The sequence below is a fragment of the Artemia franciscana genome, chromosome 2, assembly GCF_032884065.1.
Source record: "Artemia franciscana chromosome 2, ASM3288406v1, whole genome shotgun sequence".
Lineage (NCBI taxonomy): Eukaryota > Metazoa > Arthropoda > Branchiopoda > Anostraca > Artemiidae > Artemia > Artemia franciscana.
The window spans coordinates 27,436,359-27,452,612 of record NC_088864.1 but is presented as its reverse complement, the minus strand read 5'-3'; the positions used below and the strand labels follow the sequence as shown (position 1 = coordinate 27,452,612).

The 16,254-nt window shown below is 36.2% G+C and overlaps 1 protein-coding gene across 2 annotated transcripts in view; it reads left to right on the top strand.

Annotated features, from left to right (window-relative positions):
- Positions 1 to 16,254, top strand: part of LOC136039474 (protein still life, isoform SIF type 1-like) — a 263,198-nt gene that overhangs the window by 123,144 nt on the left and 123,800 nt on the right. The window lies entirely within an intron of this gene.

The window sequence follows — 16,254 nt, the reverse complement described above, 5'->3', positions numbered from 1 at the left end:
AGTGGATTCTAGGGATGGAGCATATTTAATTATGCTGCAAGATTTTTCAATTCAAGTTTAAATGATTTCATGGTTTTGTCAGATGATTTTGTACTTCTGTTAAAGAAAGAGATCAATGGTATCTATTGAAAAAAGGCGAACCTATTATTTGGCTATCTTGGTTTGTTAACAAAACAATTATATGTTTGATGCATAGCCAAATTTCCTTGTGTCTTTAAATGACGAAATAGCCTTTGGTTTTTCTCTACTGAATGATTTACCCTTCAGGTTCATGTCATAAAAAGGAATCATGCTTTTACTTTGTGGCATCAATAAGTCATTTCTGTCTGTCAAACTCTCTCATACCAATTTGGTATCAAAGCATTAGTGGGATAGTTTATGAATTGCTGTCGACGGTACAGCTCGCTCTCCTTACAGCTAAATATTATTGGGCAATGGCTTTCTAGATTAATATTGTGTACGATGAGGCTTCCATTTGTGGCAATCTTACGTTTCGAAAACAGATAAGTAAGGAGTATAACTTACAAGGAAATAAGAACAAAAACACAACATAAATAACATAGCAATATCCACTGAACACAAATCGGGGAAAAAGTAGGAAAACACAACATAAGTAACATAGCAATATCCACTGACCACAAATCGGGGAAAAAAGAACTGATAGGATCAGTGGCGCACATCTTTTTTAAAGTATTAGCCCTCAGATCCTCAGTGACGTCGTGAAGCACCACTAGCGGATGTGCAAGTCCAAATCGAGAAATAATCTTTCGATATCTATACCATCTTGGTAAATATAATAAGAATTTACAGTATTTAGAATAACCTCTCTTTAACTGACGAAGGTCTTTAGTCCGCATTAAAGGCTAGAAACCGGAGAGAAATAGAATTGTTGGACAGCAAAACTGTGGTAAAGTTTGCATAAATTTTGACGACTGTACCTTCTTCTATTTAGCGAGATCTTACCATACGAGATACGAACATACTGTAGAGCACTAGCAACCAGAGACTAGCATGTAGCCGAAAGTCTAACAAAAAAAGGAATGTCAAGCCATTCCATCTTTGATATACGCTCGATTAGCATTTTACCGATATGTAAAGGAGGAGCAGGATTAGAAATGTTAAAACAAAGAATCTCGTATTCAAAAGCATTTACAGAAAATCCAACTTTGACCAAAGCATTAATCGGAATATGTAAATTTTTAGTGAGGCCCGACCTAGTACATATATCCATTCCAACCAAACAAACGAATTAAAATACCAATAGTGGAGAACTTTAACGAAGGAAAAATTTGCCCCTGTTCTAAGTAAGCAATGAAGCGCTTGCGGATGTACGACGTTATCAAAAGCACCCGAAATATCAACCGAGGTAAAATAAAGTGGCTTTTTTTTGCTTTTTTGCCGAAGCCAGCAGCTGACCATGTATGTGATGGGTTGGAGAACAACCGAAACTTGCTCCGAACCCAACTTAATAATCAGAAAAATCATATTTAATCAAAATTTCAGACGAGACTGTATGCTCAAATACCTTGCTCGTGAAGCAAGACACTGTAATTGGTCAATAATTGGAACAGTGATCAGCGTCTTTTCTCTTTTCAAAACTGATGTTACGATTCCGACAGAAAACTATCTAGAACTAACGACCGGGCTAAACACATATGGAACAAGAGCTGAATGTGTATTGACAGCAATAGACACTTAAAAGCCAAGTGATTATAAAACATACCATCCATATCGGGAACACGTGACTTCTTAACCGTCTTCAAAGCCCGATAGATGTCACCACCAGATATTGACAATGTATGGGCTTGCTGAGGAACTTGAAGAATGGTAATATTTATTGAGAAAGAAAACACGGACTGGAGAGACTGATTGAATTTTGAAAAAGCGCGAGCAAAATGAGCAAGAAAATCATTAATTTGGATAATCGAAACGGTAGATGGCACACACTTGCTGCTATTTATTACATTGAACCAAGATTTCCGATCTGAGAGGCCATCCAAAGTATTCAAGTGGACTTGACGTAAAGAGGATCTAAGCTGACGTTTCGAATTTTCTTTAACTTTAAATACTTCACCAGACTGGGGCCGAGCACAAGCAATCCAAAGGCGTAGCCAAAACTTCTCGTGTTGTTTTGTTTTTTTCACATCGGGACACACATTCCACAACGGCTTTCTGGTATCGATTCTAACACGGTCAACAGGAACTGAGACTGAATCGACTTACTTCAAACAATGCAATAGCTGGTAGTAGTAACAATTTTGATCAATACTAGCTGTCGGTGACCTCACTGAGTTCTGTAAAAGGTGAAAAGGCACTTTCAGGATTGACAAGAACGAACAAAGAACATACAAATAAACTTCAGAATTTACTCGCTTCTAATTTGGCTTATCAAACGAATTTCTGTGGTTAGAAGAACAGTCATAAGCAAGTATAGCAGGTGACTCTATTTCACAAGTTAAAAGCAGGTTATCATCCTCAATTTTGTTATCCAAAACAATGACAGGAGGAATCATGGGTGATCCGTTTGGAGCTATAATATGATCAAGGTTTGATCTAGCACATTCACAATAATGATTGTAGGTGAAATGTATGTCTTTATTGATTAGGTGATAGCCACTTGGCAAAACATCAAAGAATAGGTCACTTCTTTTAGATTGGGACAGTTAATACCACCAGCCACAATCCAGGTTAATTCCTTATTTTTCACATTTAGCAGAAGTTTCATGAGTCGCTGGCAAGCAGTCACGAAGGAAGATAGGGATGAAATGTTCTTACGATTGCATGACATATAGACATTGATGGGGACCATATTACCGCACTTTATTGCCAGTAAGTTATGATCAGAACACATAAGGTCAGGCTTCTAAGGGAAGCGAACTGAAATTGCAAGGCCCCCAGAGGGTCGACCACAATTTTTTTTTTTTTTAAACTTCAAGTACAAACGTGTCATGGGTGGGAGATAGCTTAAGAGTATTTGTGTTGGTCTTAGGTAGAAAATACTCCTTTTGAAATATATATAACAGTCAGGAGTTAGTTTAAGTGAAACAAAGTACAATCTATTGCCATTAAAACTCATTTCTTATCCTTGTTCAGAGCTTTTTTTACACTGGGTATGTGAGGCTATAGGAAATGTGATAACTAGCGCAATTATCTCAGTTTGGGCTTGCAGTAAAAGGATTATCACGTTTGTTAGAATGTCCAGCCGCGCACCTTGAACACTTCTGGCTGGTCAGTGAGAATGGACGATTATGGACAACATGATTTGCTATTGGCAACGGTAACATCTAGGAGGTAAGTTCTGGAAAGGTCTGATTCTCAAAAGCTTGTATCCAAACGCAAACCATCTTTCATAATTTTATTCAAGGCAGTATGGTCAAGAAATTCGAGGCGGAAGGATGCGGGACTTTCGATTTTTGTTGCTTCAATAAGACCGGGAACAACTTTAATAAGCTCTGATTTTAGCACACCAGCAGGAATTTCACTCCCAATACCGAGCACTTTTTGATGAATAAAAGGAGTGACAAAAAATAGACTGCCTTGTACGGACATGTGTCTAACCAGACAGCTGTGTTCAGGCACCTGCCGTTCACACGTAATATTCATGCTTAGTAACAGCAGTAGCCTACAAAAAAGTGTCAAGTTCTAGAATCTAGAACCTGTGTGTAGTATTTCAAATTCTGCCCACCAGGAAGCTCATATTACCCTTACGTCTAATAAATAGCAGTTACCATTCCTGAACCAGCTTTAAATGGCGGTTTTTTATCATTTGACCGTTTTTTGTTTTCTTTTCAAAATGTGTTCTTAAATTTTCGTTTCACATGGGCTAGGATGTATTCTTTACTAGGTTGCATCTTACTTTCCAACCATAATCTATGCATAAAAGGGACGTCCATGTGTAAGTCCGGCCATGCCTCCATGCCTAAGCAAGTGTTTGGCCATACATATATGCTTAATCAAGGAAACCTAGCTAGACATGTATGCGAAAGCCGTATTTGAACATATTGTTCTTAAGTCAAGCAAGTTCTCGAAAGCTTTGCATAGGTCCAAAGACAGTTAATTAAAAAAAGGAGGAAGGAGATTAATCAACAAGTTCAGCACCATTTTGTCTAATACCTAAGATTTGAGTAACAATTTTCTTGTTGCCTGCTTTTTTTCCATCTATAAAGTACCGAGTAATTTTGAACTTTTATGCTGTCCAGTGCTACTACTGTAACTGAAAAGATGTTTTACAATATATTTGTCAATCGTGGGCGTTCTATTAGTATTGCCAGCACATATCCTCCTGGTCCTCGGCTTGCTCACCCTCTTAAAAGAAAGTAAATGTTTCTCACAATGTAATTAGATGTATTAAAAATCCTAGATTTCTAAAATTTGAAAATTTTAATTTGAAGAATTGTTATTGGGTGCAATTGCCAAAGTGAGTCAAGGCTCAGGCGGCAAAGACTCATTCTCCCCATAATTCTAAATAGAGGAGTAGATATAAATGCTACCACAAGCTCCTTACAAATGTATTTTCGTTACCTCTGTATATTTATTTTTATTTTTGGATTCCTCGACGCCTATCTGTTATATCTCATCCCTTGCACTGACTACTAACCTGATTATATCAGCATTTAGTATAATAAAAGAAGATGGAAAGTGTCGTGTTCTGAGTTTTTCAGACTACTAAAATAGCCAGTTAAGCCAATATTCAGTTTCCTTGCTTCTTCGTCTAACTTTCGCGATTATTATCAGGAGCGTCGTAAGGGGAGGAGGGGCAAGGGGGAAGCAGTTACCCCTCTCCCCAATAATTTGGCGAAAAATGCCCCTCGACTATCTGGATATGACCCCCTCTGTCCTCCCCCCCTACTAAAACTTCTGGAGCTACGCCCCTGATTAATATTGTTAGTGTTTTGCTTTTACAGCTCTTATTTTTGAATTGGTTACTTAATAGCATCAAAGTAACTGACTTATAAATTTGGTATGTAATACTTACAGATGATATTTAGCATTCTCTACATTTAAAAGGAAGAGAGTAAATACATTGATTCGGGTGGACTATAGATACACTGTTTCTGTTTGTTTAAAACTTAACCTTATTGTTCATTCTGATTTGTTTTAGGTGTCATTTCTCCATTTAGAGTAATTTCTGTTTGCTTTGAATTTGACACATTGTAAAAACTAATTTATGCTCAATTTAGGATTTCAATTCTCCCTTTACTATCGATGGGAAAACTTTGTTTTTCAAATTAGTTTCTATTTCTTTTCTAGTTTACGTGATTTTTTGTATATATTATTACTAGTAATGCTGGCTTGTAGATTATTCTAATGATAGTAACTTTTATTAATTAGTAGTAGAAATTTAGCATTTGTAAGCCTAGCAAAAGCAGATGTGTAAGAAGAAGTTGTCGTTTGTGTAAAGATTTGAGGGGAAATCTAAGTGGGAACAGTCATGGTTGGCTCAGTTGTGTCGGGATATGAGAAAATTGGACAAATCATTGGTTGTAGAAGTAGTCTTGGTGTCACAGACCGGATAACTTTCGAAGAAAAGATTGTCATAGGATTTGTACTGATAGCAGAAGGGGGTAGTCAGGAAGGCAGGTAGTAATCAGGCAGAAGATGTTGGCTTTGTAGAAATTCTTGTTGGTTAAATTGTCACGATAAAAAGTAGTCAAGCTGATTGTTGTTGTGCTAAAATTTTTGTTGTAGAAACTCTCATAGCGGTAGTAATCATCATAAGTTCGGTATTAGGGGGGGTAGTAGTCATGGCGCTTTTGCTTTGCTGCATTAGCCTCTGATCCATAATCAGCAGCGCAGAAATTTCTTGATACAAACTACGCAAGCTATTTGAGAAGCATGTGGACTACGTGGGGTGTTTCGTTTTAGAACGTTCCTATCACATCTACAGCCTCATAATTATAAAATAATCATGCTAGTGATTCTTAAATACCAACTTTGGTAACAACCGAACACCATTTCTGGAACATGTACTTACTATGAAGTTTTTTTTAACTTCCCTGTTGTTGCAACATTAGCCCCAGATCTCAGAAGTTTGGGAATCTTTTGATACGAATTGTGGCGGAAAATAGAAGCCACTTGATGATAATTTTTGCTGTTAGTACACTATATTACAATTTTAGCTTCAGTCTTGAAATCAGTTGCTTTAAACACCCTTGATGGAAATCAAAATACCAAAAATGAATTGCTCCCTAATCGCTTTTTGGTTCAGTAACTTGTTTCTTCACTTTAGATAGTTCCCTGAGTTTCTCCGAATTCCCTGAACGACCACAAGTCAAAAGAGGAGTAATAATTTTTACATATGAACTCGAGTGGCGTTTGTGTTAAAATGGGTTACTTGAATATTTTCGGGCCCTTCTCAAAAGGACAGCAGGAAAGTATGGGGTCATCAAAGCAATTTCTGTGCTGTATTTGTAATTAGTGATTTCAGAAACCCCTACGTTCGAACTTTGATGGAAATCAAACGCCATTTGTGATATATGCACTTACCAACTTTAAATTTAGGACAATCTTTTGATTATTTAAGAAGACTCCCTAAATGATCCTTCAATATTAACGAGTAGACATTGGTGCAACTTGGGCTTTCATCAGACCATGTAACTGTGCTGGGCAAAATGTTCAGGCGATATTAGTTCCAACAGATAGCAGCATGGATGTCTTTCGAATTAAATTTTCTAAAAAGCCTTTGTTTTAAATGGATTTTTAAAAAAATTTGGGGAGTTTGTTCCGGTGGCTTCACGTACCATGCTGCATCGTGAATGTATTTTTGTAGCTTTTGGTCGTTCTGATTAAAATAGCTATTAATGCTTTCATTTGATGCCATACCGGGCCCCAGGATGGCTGAGGGACACAGAAGATGGTTACTTTCTACCCAGCCCTACATAGTAGACATAGCTCCCACATCACTGCTTTTCTTACGTAACTGAAAGTTTTCTGCTTTATCTAATGCTCGTAAAATGTAAGCAATTGATTGGCATCATGATTGCAACGGTATTTGCAACCTAGTAAAGAGTGAACCATGGCCCACAGTATACAAAAGTCTAGAAATACTTTTTGAAAAAACGTTTCTTAATAAAAATCGCCATTTATAGCTGATTTGGAATGGTAGTCATTTTCTCACTAATCTATCTATATATATAAAAATAAGTTGTCTGTCTGTGTGTCTGTCTGTGGATCAGGTGACGTCATGTTTCTGTGTCGGCTGACGTCATGAAGTTAGTTGTCGTCATTTTTGCTATGACGGTGACGTCACTAAAGATATTTAAGACATATATGTTCACGTAGAAATCTATTAATGTTTAAGTTTAAAATGACTGATGAACTTACAATGGCAAAAGCCGATGAAGATGCTCAAAGAGTCTATGCCAAAAAACTTGCTGCTGATAGAGAAAGTCAGAAAAGAAAGCGTGCCGAGGAATCAAAAGAACAGCAAGGAAACAGGCTTGAGGCTAAAGAACGCAAAACCGCGCAGTTAGATGAAGATCCACCTGGACAGCGAGAGTCAAAACATATCAAAACTGAAAATGATAGCGATGATGATTGGGTTTGGGAATTTGACTCGGATAAGGTCATCAATGCCTACCAGATTTTAGTTAAAAAAACAAAGGTTCGGCGATATGTATTTCATAGTGAAGCTGAAAAATAAAGAAGAAAAAGAAAACTGAAAAAAGAAAAAATGTAAAAAACTAAAAAATACTAAAAAGAAAAAACACTCAAAGAGAAATTACAGACCGGGACACAAATGACGACCGGGACAGAGGGAATATAAATAACGACCGGGACACTCAAAGAGAAATTACAGACTGGGATACCGGGACACAAATGACGACCGGGACACAGGGAATATAAATGACGACCAGGACACAGGTATTTAAGAATATCGTTCAAAGACCAATTTTTAATTGTAAGAAGACCGTTGAAAGAGAAATTTCTAATTGTAAAATGACTGAGGAACCTACAATGGCAACGGTACCACCATCGAAGTAGATAACCAGTGGGTTGTTCCATATTCCCCATTAGTGCGAAACGTCAACCCCAAGTCAAATTCGTGCATTGTTTGGCATCATTTTAACAACTTGCTCTCCATCAGCTCCTACAGAGTTATGGGAAAAATATAAGTCAAAAATGTCCGAAGATATACTCCATCGAAAACAGTTAGAGACGTCAGATATGACTTTTGATTTTACATCAGAAATTTATAACTACACTTTAGTTATTATAGAAGATTTGTGCGTACGTATGGCAAACAAACCTCTTCAGGATTTGGGAATGCCGTCACCTAACCGTATCGCTGCTGTTTCGACATGTGTAGAATTGGATCGTGAGAAAAGTTACAGTTACGAATGATCTATTGTCGTATGTACAAAATAACATTTCCAAGTTAACATCGGAACAAAAAGACATTTATGATACGATAGACTAAATTTCAGGACGTATACAACTACCTGCTGATTTCTGTAATTTAGTGACGTCCGAAAATGAATTGATTGAAAAAGTATTTCCGAATATTCTAAAAAATTATAAAAATAATAAATGGCTAAGTGAAAGAGCGATTCTCGCACCCAAAAATATAGACGTCCACGAAATCAACAATATTGTTTTGACCAAGATTCGAGACCAGGCAGTCCTTTACAAGTCAGTCGACACAGTTTTGGAACCAAATGAAGCGGTTAATTATCCATCTGAATTTTTAAATTCCATAGATCTTTCAGGGTTTCCACCACACGTGCTACAACTAAAAATAGGCGTACCAATAATACTTTTAAGAAATATCAACCCACCAAAGCTTTGCAATGGCACGCGACTTGCCGTAAAAAAAACAATGGAAAACCTAATAGAGGCCACAATCTTGACAGGGCCTTTTGAGAGTGAGGCTGTTCTTATTCCTCGCATTCCCATGATTCCAACGGATCTGCCTTTTCAATTTAAAAGATTGCAATTCCCAATTCGATTAGCATTTGCAATCACCATTAACAAAGCTCAAGGTCAATCATTAGAAAAATGTGGTATAGATCTTAATACTGATTGTTTTTCCCATGGACAATTGTGTGTTGCATGTTCGAGGGTCGGTAAACCTGACAATCTATTTATATGCAGCGACAATTGGACAGCGAAAAATGTTGTATATTCGCAAGTTTTGCGCAGTTAATTTGTATTGTATCTACTTATCTATCTATCTATATAAAAACGAGTTGTGTGTATGCATGTTTGTTTGTTTGTAAAAAGAGCGTTTGCATATGACGTCATTATTAGTACATACGGCTTTGTATATGCACAGACAATGGGAAAGCCAAGAATGTTGTATATTCGCAATTTTTACGTAGTTTAACTCCTGCAGACGAAATGAATGCTTGCCTGAAAAATTCTAATTTATGGGAACACGTAAAAATATTAAAATTAACTACAAATATGCGTGTCCGATTGCAAAACGATGACTCTGGTCAAACATTTTCAGATCAATTGCTGGCAATTGGAAACGGAAAGCTCCCAGTAGTGGGAAAGCCAAAAATGTTGTATATTCGTAATTTTTACGTAGTTTGAAACACATATATAAATCTATCTATATTCACAGGTGGGACACAGGGACACAACTACAATGGCGCGTAACTAATATGGTGCGTAACGACTTACGCGCGCGGGGGGGCTTGGGGGGGCGCGAAGCGCCCCACCAACTAGGTGTTGGGTTGGCGCGAAGCGCCACCCCAACAGCTAGTTTTAATATAAAATTTTATTTTGAAAACACAGTTTAATGGGAATTTGGAAAAAGAGCCTGAGATTTCCCAAAAATGGCGTCGGATCGAAATAAAAAGTACACCATTGGAATTACCATTATCGAAAATATTACACAGGAAACTTACAGCCTCCCCTCCCCCTCCTTGTACAAAAAGGAAAGTCCCTTTTTTGCATGGAAAGCACTGATATATCATGTTTTTTGTCACGTATAGGGGGGCGCTGAAAATCATAGAAAGATGTTTAAGGGCTCATGCGAAAGCTAATTTTCATATTCAATCGCTTTTTTACTAATTCGACTTGATAACACTATCTCAAAGCGTCTTATAGCACCCAAAAAGTGCAATTTGGGTAACATTTCTAGAATTGAAAGACTGGGAAGAATGAAAAGGGACAATCCCTCCCTTACTCCGTTCTCCCTCTCATTCTCCTTAATATTTTTCATAGATCGTCAACTGATTACCAGAACTAGCAAGCTACTGCAAAATCATAGGGAACTGCTTAAGGTATCATTGAAAGGCTTTTCATAAACTCAATCTTGATAATTCCGTCATAAAGTGCCAAATAGCACCAGAAATATCAGTTTTGGTGCCATATCAGAAGTGGAAAGGCTAGGAAGCATGAAAAGGATGTCGTCATAATCTCTACTGACGAAAATCTTAGACCTGAGTATTACAATCCTCCCTCTTGTGTATCCCCCCTCCCACACACTTAGTAAGTTTCATAAAACCTGGGTTGACTAGCAGAAGAAAGAAGGCTACTGTAACATCATAGAGAAATGTTTAATGACCCTGTTAAAGCTCTTGATCATGTCTACGTGCTCTTTGTAAATTTATCTCGATAACTTCATTATTAAGTATCATGTGACACCAAACACAGCTTTTTGTTTGCAATTTTTAAAGTAGAAATGCCGGGAAGCTAAAAGGGTAGCATACAAATATACATGGTCAGCGATCAATAGCCAGAGGTTTATAATCCTTCGTTTTTAGCGCTATCCCTCTCAGCCCTTTTAGGAAGAGCAAACCACAGTTGATAGAAACAAAAAGCTTAAAAATTTGCTTAAAAAAACTATCTATTGAGAAAAATTGCTGTTTGAAGTTGATTCATGAATGATGACTGCTGTTCCGATTAATCTTATTAGTTTGTATTTATTATTTTTTTTTAAGAATTTTTAAAAGAAAAACCTGAAAACCGTCGAAAATGCTTTTACCTTTAGGGTTCGTGATTGTTTCTTCCTTCTTTGTCTCTGGCTCAACGCAACCGCTGACTCATTTAGGGTACAAGCTTGAATTGAACTGATAGCGTAAAGATAGTGATGTTTTATATCTTCTTCGAACTTCACTTTTCAACTCGCAAATAAAAGCCAATAAAAGTAAGTAAAAACTCGCAAATAACGATAAAATTTTAGCTTGCGATTACCAAATCTTGACTCTTTTGCTCATTTTTTACTCTTTTCCATTTTTCGTTTTTTTTCACATTTTTTCTACTCAATGATTTGAGTTTTCGTAAAATGTTGCAATCCAAGAATCAAAAAATAAAGAAAGTATGCTTTCTTATGAGAAGCTCAATTTTTTTTTGCAATGGTCCAGCAGAGAAATAGCGATAGTAATAATAACATGATCTTATATAAGTTACATTAACTACACATCACAAAAATTTTTATGTCCTTCAGTTTTCTAAAATCTCTGAATATCTATATATATAAAAATAAGTTGTCTGTCTGTGGATGGATGGATGGATGGGTCAGGTGACGTCACCTGAAAAAACTGGATCAGGTGACGTCAAAACTGAAAAAACTAAAAAAGGCAAAAACTACAAAAAAACTAAAAACTAATAAAAAAAAATAAAAAAGCTAAAAAACTAAAAAAACTAAAAAAAGGCAAAAACTACAAAAAAAACTAAAAACTAATAAAAAAGCTAAAAAGCTAAAAAAACTAAAAAAAGGCAAAAACTAAAAAAAAACTAAAAACTAATAAAAAAAAATAAAAAAGCTAAAAAACTAAAAAAACTAAAAAAAAGATAAAAAACTAAAAAAACTAAAAACTAAAAAAAAAGGAAAAAACTGAAAAATAAGCTAAAATAAAGGTAAAAACCAATAAAAAACTAAAAAAAAAACTGAAAAAACTAAAAAAAGGCAAAAACTACAAAAAAAAACTAAAAACTAATAAAAAAAGTAAAAAAGCTAAAAAACTAAAAAAACTAAAAAAACTAAAAAAATTTTAAAAACTAAAAAAAATTAAAAATAAAAAAAAACTAAAAAAAAGGAAAAAACTGAAAAATAAGCTAAAATAAAGGTAAAAACCAATAAAAAACTAAAAAGAAAAAAAGGAAAAAACTAAAAAAAATTTTCATCTAAAAAACAAAAAAAAACTAAAAAAGGTAAAAACTAAAAGAACTAAAAAAGAAAAAAATAAATGACGAAACTCAAAGAGAAAGCGACCAGGACAAAAGGAATGTTCGATTAGCAATCAACAAAGCACCGGGACACATGGAGTATAAATGACGACCAGGGCATAAGTAAAAAAAAAAAAAACTATCTATATATATAAAAATAAGTTGTCTGTGGATCTGTGGATCGTGGATCAGGTGACGTCACCTGAAAAAACTGGATCAGGTGACGTCAAAACTGAAAAAACTAAAAAAAGGCAAAAACTACAAAAAAAACTAAAAACTAATAAAAAAAAATACACCGGGATACAAATGACGACCGGGACACAGGGAATATAAATGACGACCGGGACACAGGGACACAACTACAACGGGGACACCGGGGGAAACAGGGGGATATAAATGACGACCGGGACCAAAAAACTAAAAAGAAAAAAAAGAAAAACTAATAAAAAAACTAAAAAATCTAAAAATCTAAATAAGCTAAAAAAGAAAAAAAAGGAAAAAAATAAAGGAGAAAAACAAAACTAAAAAACGAATGTATATACAGACCGGGACACCGGGATACAAATGACGACCGGGACACAGGGAATATAAATGACGACCGGGACACAGGGACACAACTACAACGGGGACACCGGGGGAAACAGGGGGATGTAAATGACGACCGGGACACCGGGACAGGGAATGGTCGATTAGCAATCACCATCAACTAAGCTCAAGGGCAATCATTAGAATCATGAGGTATAGATCTGTGGGACATAGGGACACAACTACAATGGCGCGTAACTATTATGGCGCGTAACGACTTACGCGCGCGGGGGGGCTTGGGGGGGCGCGAAGCGCCCCCACCAACTAGGTGTTGGGGTGGCGCGAAGCGCCACCCCAACAGCTAGTTTTATATAAAACAGTCTTTCATAAGTAATTTCATTTGTTATCTTAACTCCTAAAAGATACCCTTACTCTTTGAAGAAACTTCAAATTTTATGAAAGGTTTATTGTGTATATTTTTAAACCTAAAAACGAACAAATTAATTAAAAAACAGAGCTTTTCTGATGGAAGTAAAGAACGAACAAGTAACTTGGACTAACAAAAATTATTGCTTTGCTATCTGCAATATTGGTTCAAATAAAGTCTTCTCTAAATCTGTACAATTCTTAAAAAAATAGGCCTGTACTGAAAACTATTTGAAGTTTTGAGAGAATTAGAATTGTTTGCGTTTTAGCAAATAATTGATTTTATGGGTGGTGAAAGTCTATTGCAACCCTTATAGATTGGTATTTTATTATAGCAGTGTATTTAAGGACTTCTTTGCTCCTAATAGTATTTTATTGTGTACATTTTGTGTTTTACAAAACTGACGATCTTTAAATCCTTCAGAAAAGCTTTGTTTTTCTTTTAATTAATCGACGTCAGAGCTGTGAAACTAACACATAAAAATTATAAACGAACATGTAACCGGTGCTTCTAACTGAAACTATATTTACCTTATCTAATTATATTTTTGGTGATATGGTTTTCGAAAAACATGTTGTTTCAGGTGGCTATATGGCTTCTAGTCTCCTAACCATGACTTTTAAGGTTTTGTTTTTATGATTGATCGAACCTGTCCAAAAATAATATGGTTTCTGTATGAAGAGAAGTTTTTTTTTCTGCGAGACTTATGGGGCTACGTTCAAGCCCATTTACTTTACACTCAAGATATTCAGCTATAAATATAGAACTGGTGTTATAGAGATGAGATTGGAGGTATAGGGAATGGTGTCAGACTAAGAGACACACGAGTTCACTTGGCATAAAAAGTCGGGTTTTTGTTGTTTGGACACAAAAATGCCAAATAGCTTACTAGTCGCATGTTCGTTTGCGATTCAACGTTTTTAACTACGAAGTTTTTTTTTTTTAATCCTTTATTGAAGCTGGTTTCCTGAGTAAATAATCATTTATTGGAGGTTAAAATCTCCCCTTTAACCCTTTCCAGTTTTTAGATAGTCAACTTTAATGTAGCGTGTAGAGGACTTGGTAATTTCCTATCGCAAATCAAGGTTCGTCATTCGTCTTTAGAATGAAATTTTCTGGCGAGTTGAAGAACGTTGTCCCCAAGGAATTCATTCCTCTGGTGACCTTTTCGGTGACACCCACCTCGATCAGATCCGATTTTCCTGCACCAGAAATCTGGAAGTTATTCTTTGTTTTAGGGTGCTTATTTCAACCTCTCGATCCTCTATATACGACCAATTTTCTATTGTGTTAACCCGCCTTATGCTGGAATACGTACTTGAAACTTCCTTGCCGCCACTTTAGAGGATCCATAATAGGGTTAGATTTCAGGCTGTAGCACCAACAAGGACCAACTACTATCCTTGAAGGCGAGTTTTGATGTGGAATGGTCGGTGGCTTTCTCCTAGAAGTACTGTAAAATAATTGTTTTCAATGCTGCAATTGTATAGAAAGCCCTCTGCTTGAGAGGAAAAATCAGAGCTACCTTTCGATTCGTTGGAGCGAAGGTTCAGCAAATACATTAAACATAGTAACTAAACTAAATAACAGACTAAAAGTAAGTTGGAACCCCCTGATACACTAGTTGATGCAAAATATATTTCAGAAATTTTGTTTTGTGGGGAAGGGCTTTACTAATATTTTTCTGTATAGGACAGCTTATAGATGGCTGTGGTGGTCAAAGAAATGATGTGATAAGTCTTGTAGGTCTGAAGTTTTTTTTTACCAACCTTCGTATTTTGAGAGTTTGCGTTCAGTTGGTTGATCAAAATTCGAATTAATTTAAAAATTTAAATTAATGCCGACACAAAGTTTGCCCTGTTCAACAGCGATGTATTCAAATGAGAATTTGGAAATTAGTGTTTTTTTTTAATGGAAATGTTCATCGCTTTGCAATAATCTTTTTCTATTCTTAGTTTTACGGCGCCAGATATATTTAAATATTTGATTGTTTGCTAGTATTATTGAAGTTTTTAGATGATTATCGATTCTCTTTTTCAAAAAATCAAGAGAGAATCTTTTAGGGATAATTTCCTCCGGAAGCGCATTCCAGGTCAAAGTGCAACATTGGATGAAGCTGATCTTCATGTACACTGTTCTCGACTTGCCAGCATCAAAGTAATTGGACCGAGCTGTGTGTCTTCATATTTGTCTTGTTGGTTGGAGAATTTGAGACACAATAAGAGAAAGGTCCAGAGAATGAGGTGAATTTAAGTACTTGCAGAAAACAGCCATCGATGCTACATCAAACCTCTCACTCAAAGAGCGAAAGTCGTGGGGAACGACTAAACCTGCACTATTAGCCCTATTTTGGATCTTTTGGAGTGACGACATCAACGTTTTTGGATCATCAGCCCACAGCGAATATCCATACTTGGCAATTGGTCTGATCTAAGACATGTAAAGTCAGATGATTAAGCTGAGCGGTAGAAGGTTTTTTGCACCGAAGGGTTATCACCAACTTTCTTGTGAAGGAGGTTCTCATCCAATCAAGGTGGGTTTTCCAATGGAGATCTGTGGAGAAGCAGATTCTAAGGAGACGAAGCTCGTCGACTTTATTTATAGCTTCGTTCAAGAAGATGAAGCTGGAATGTGTGCGTGGCACTTTTGACTGGGAGGTCATCACCTCTTTTGTGTTAAATGCGTTGAATCTGACCATCCAGGCATCAGACTACTTTTAAATTTCCAAAATATCTGTCTGTATTGGCAGGGGGACTTTAACTGGGTCATCATGTTTTGGGATTACTTAATCTGTTGTGGTGCCATCGTTAAAGTGAAGCAAAGGGCTCGCAAGGTTATCCCTCTGTGTCACTTTACCGATGACACTACAACACATTTAGTCATCCCAAAACATGATGACCCAATCAAACCTTTTTCCTCTACTAGAGGAAAATTTTTTTTGCTCGGCCTATTTTTTTAATATGCATCAGTTATCGTCTGTTCTCTTGTATCATGGCATTGTTATTATTGTTTACTGATGTAAATTATGTAGCCACATTCGTTTTCGCTATTTATGTTTTTGCCGGGAAAAAAATTATTTCAACTATCTGATTGCTAGATTTCCCGGTTAACGATGGTAATAAGAACTGGTAGGATTTCTATTTATTATGAGAGAAGTTTTTTTTTATCCTTCACGAGAAATG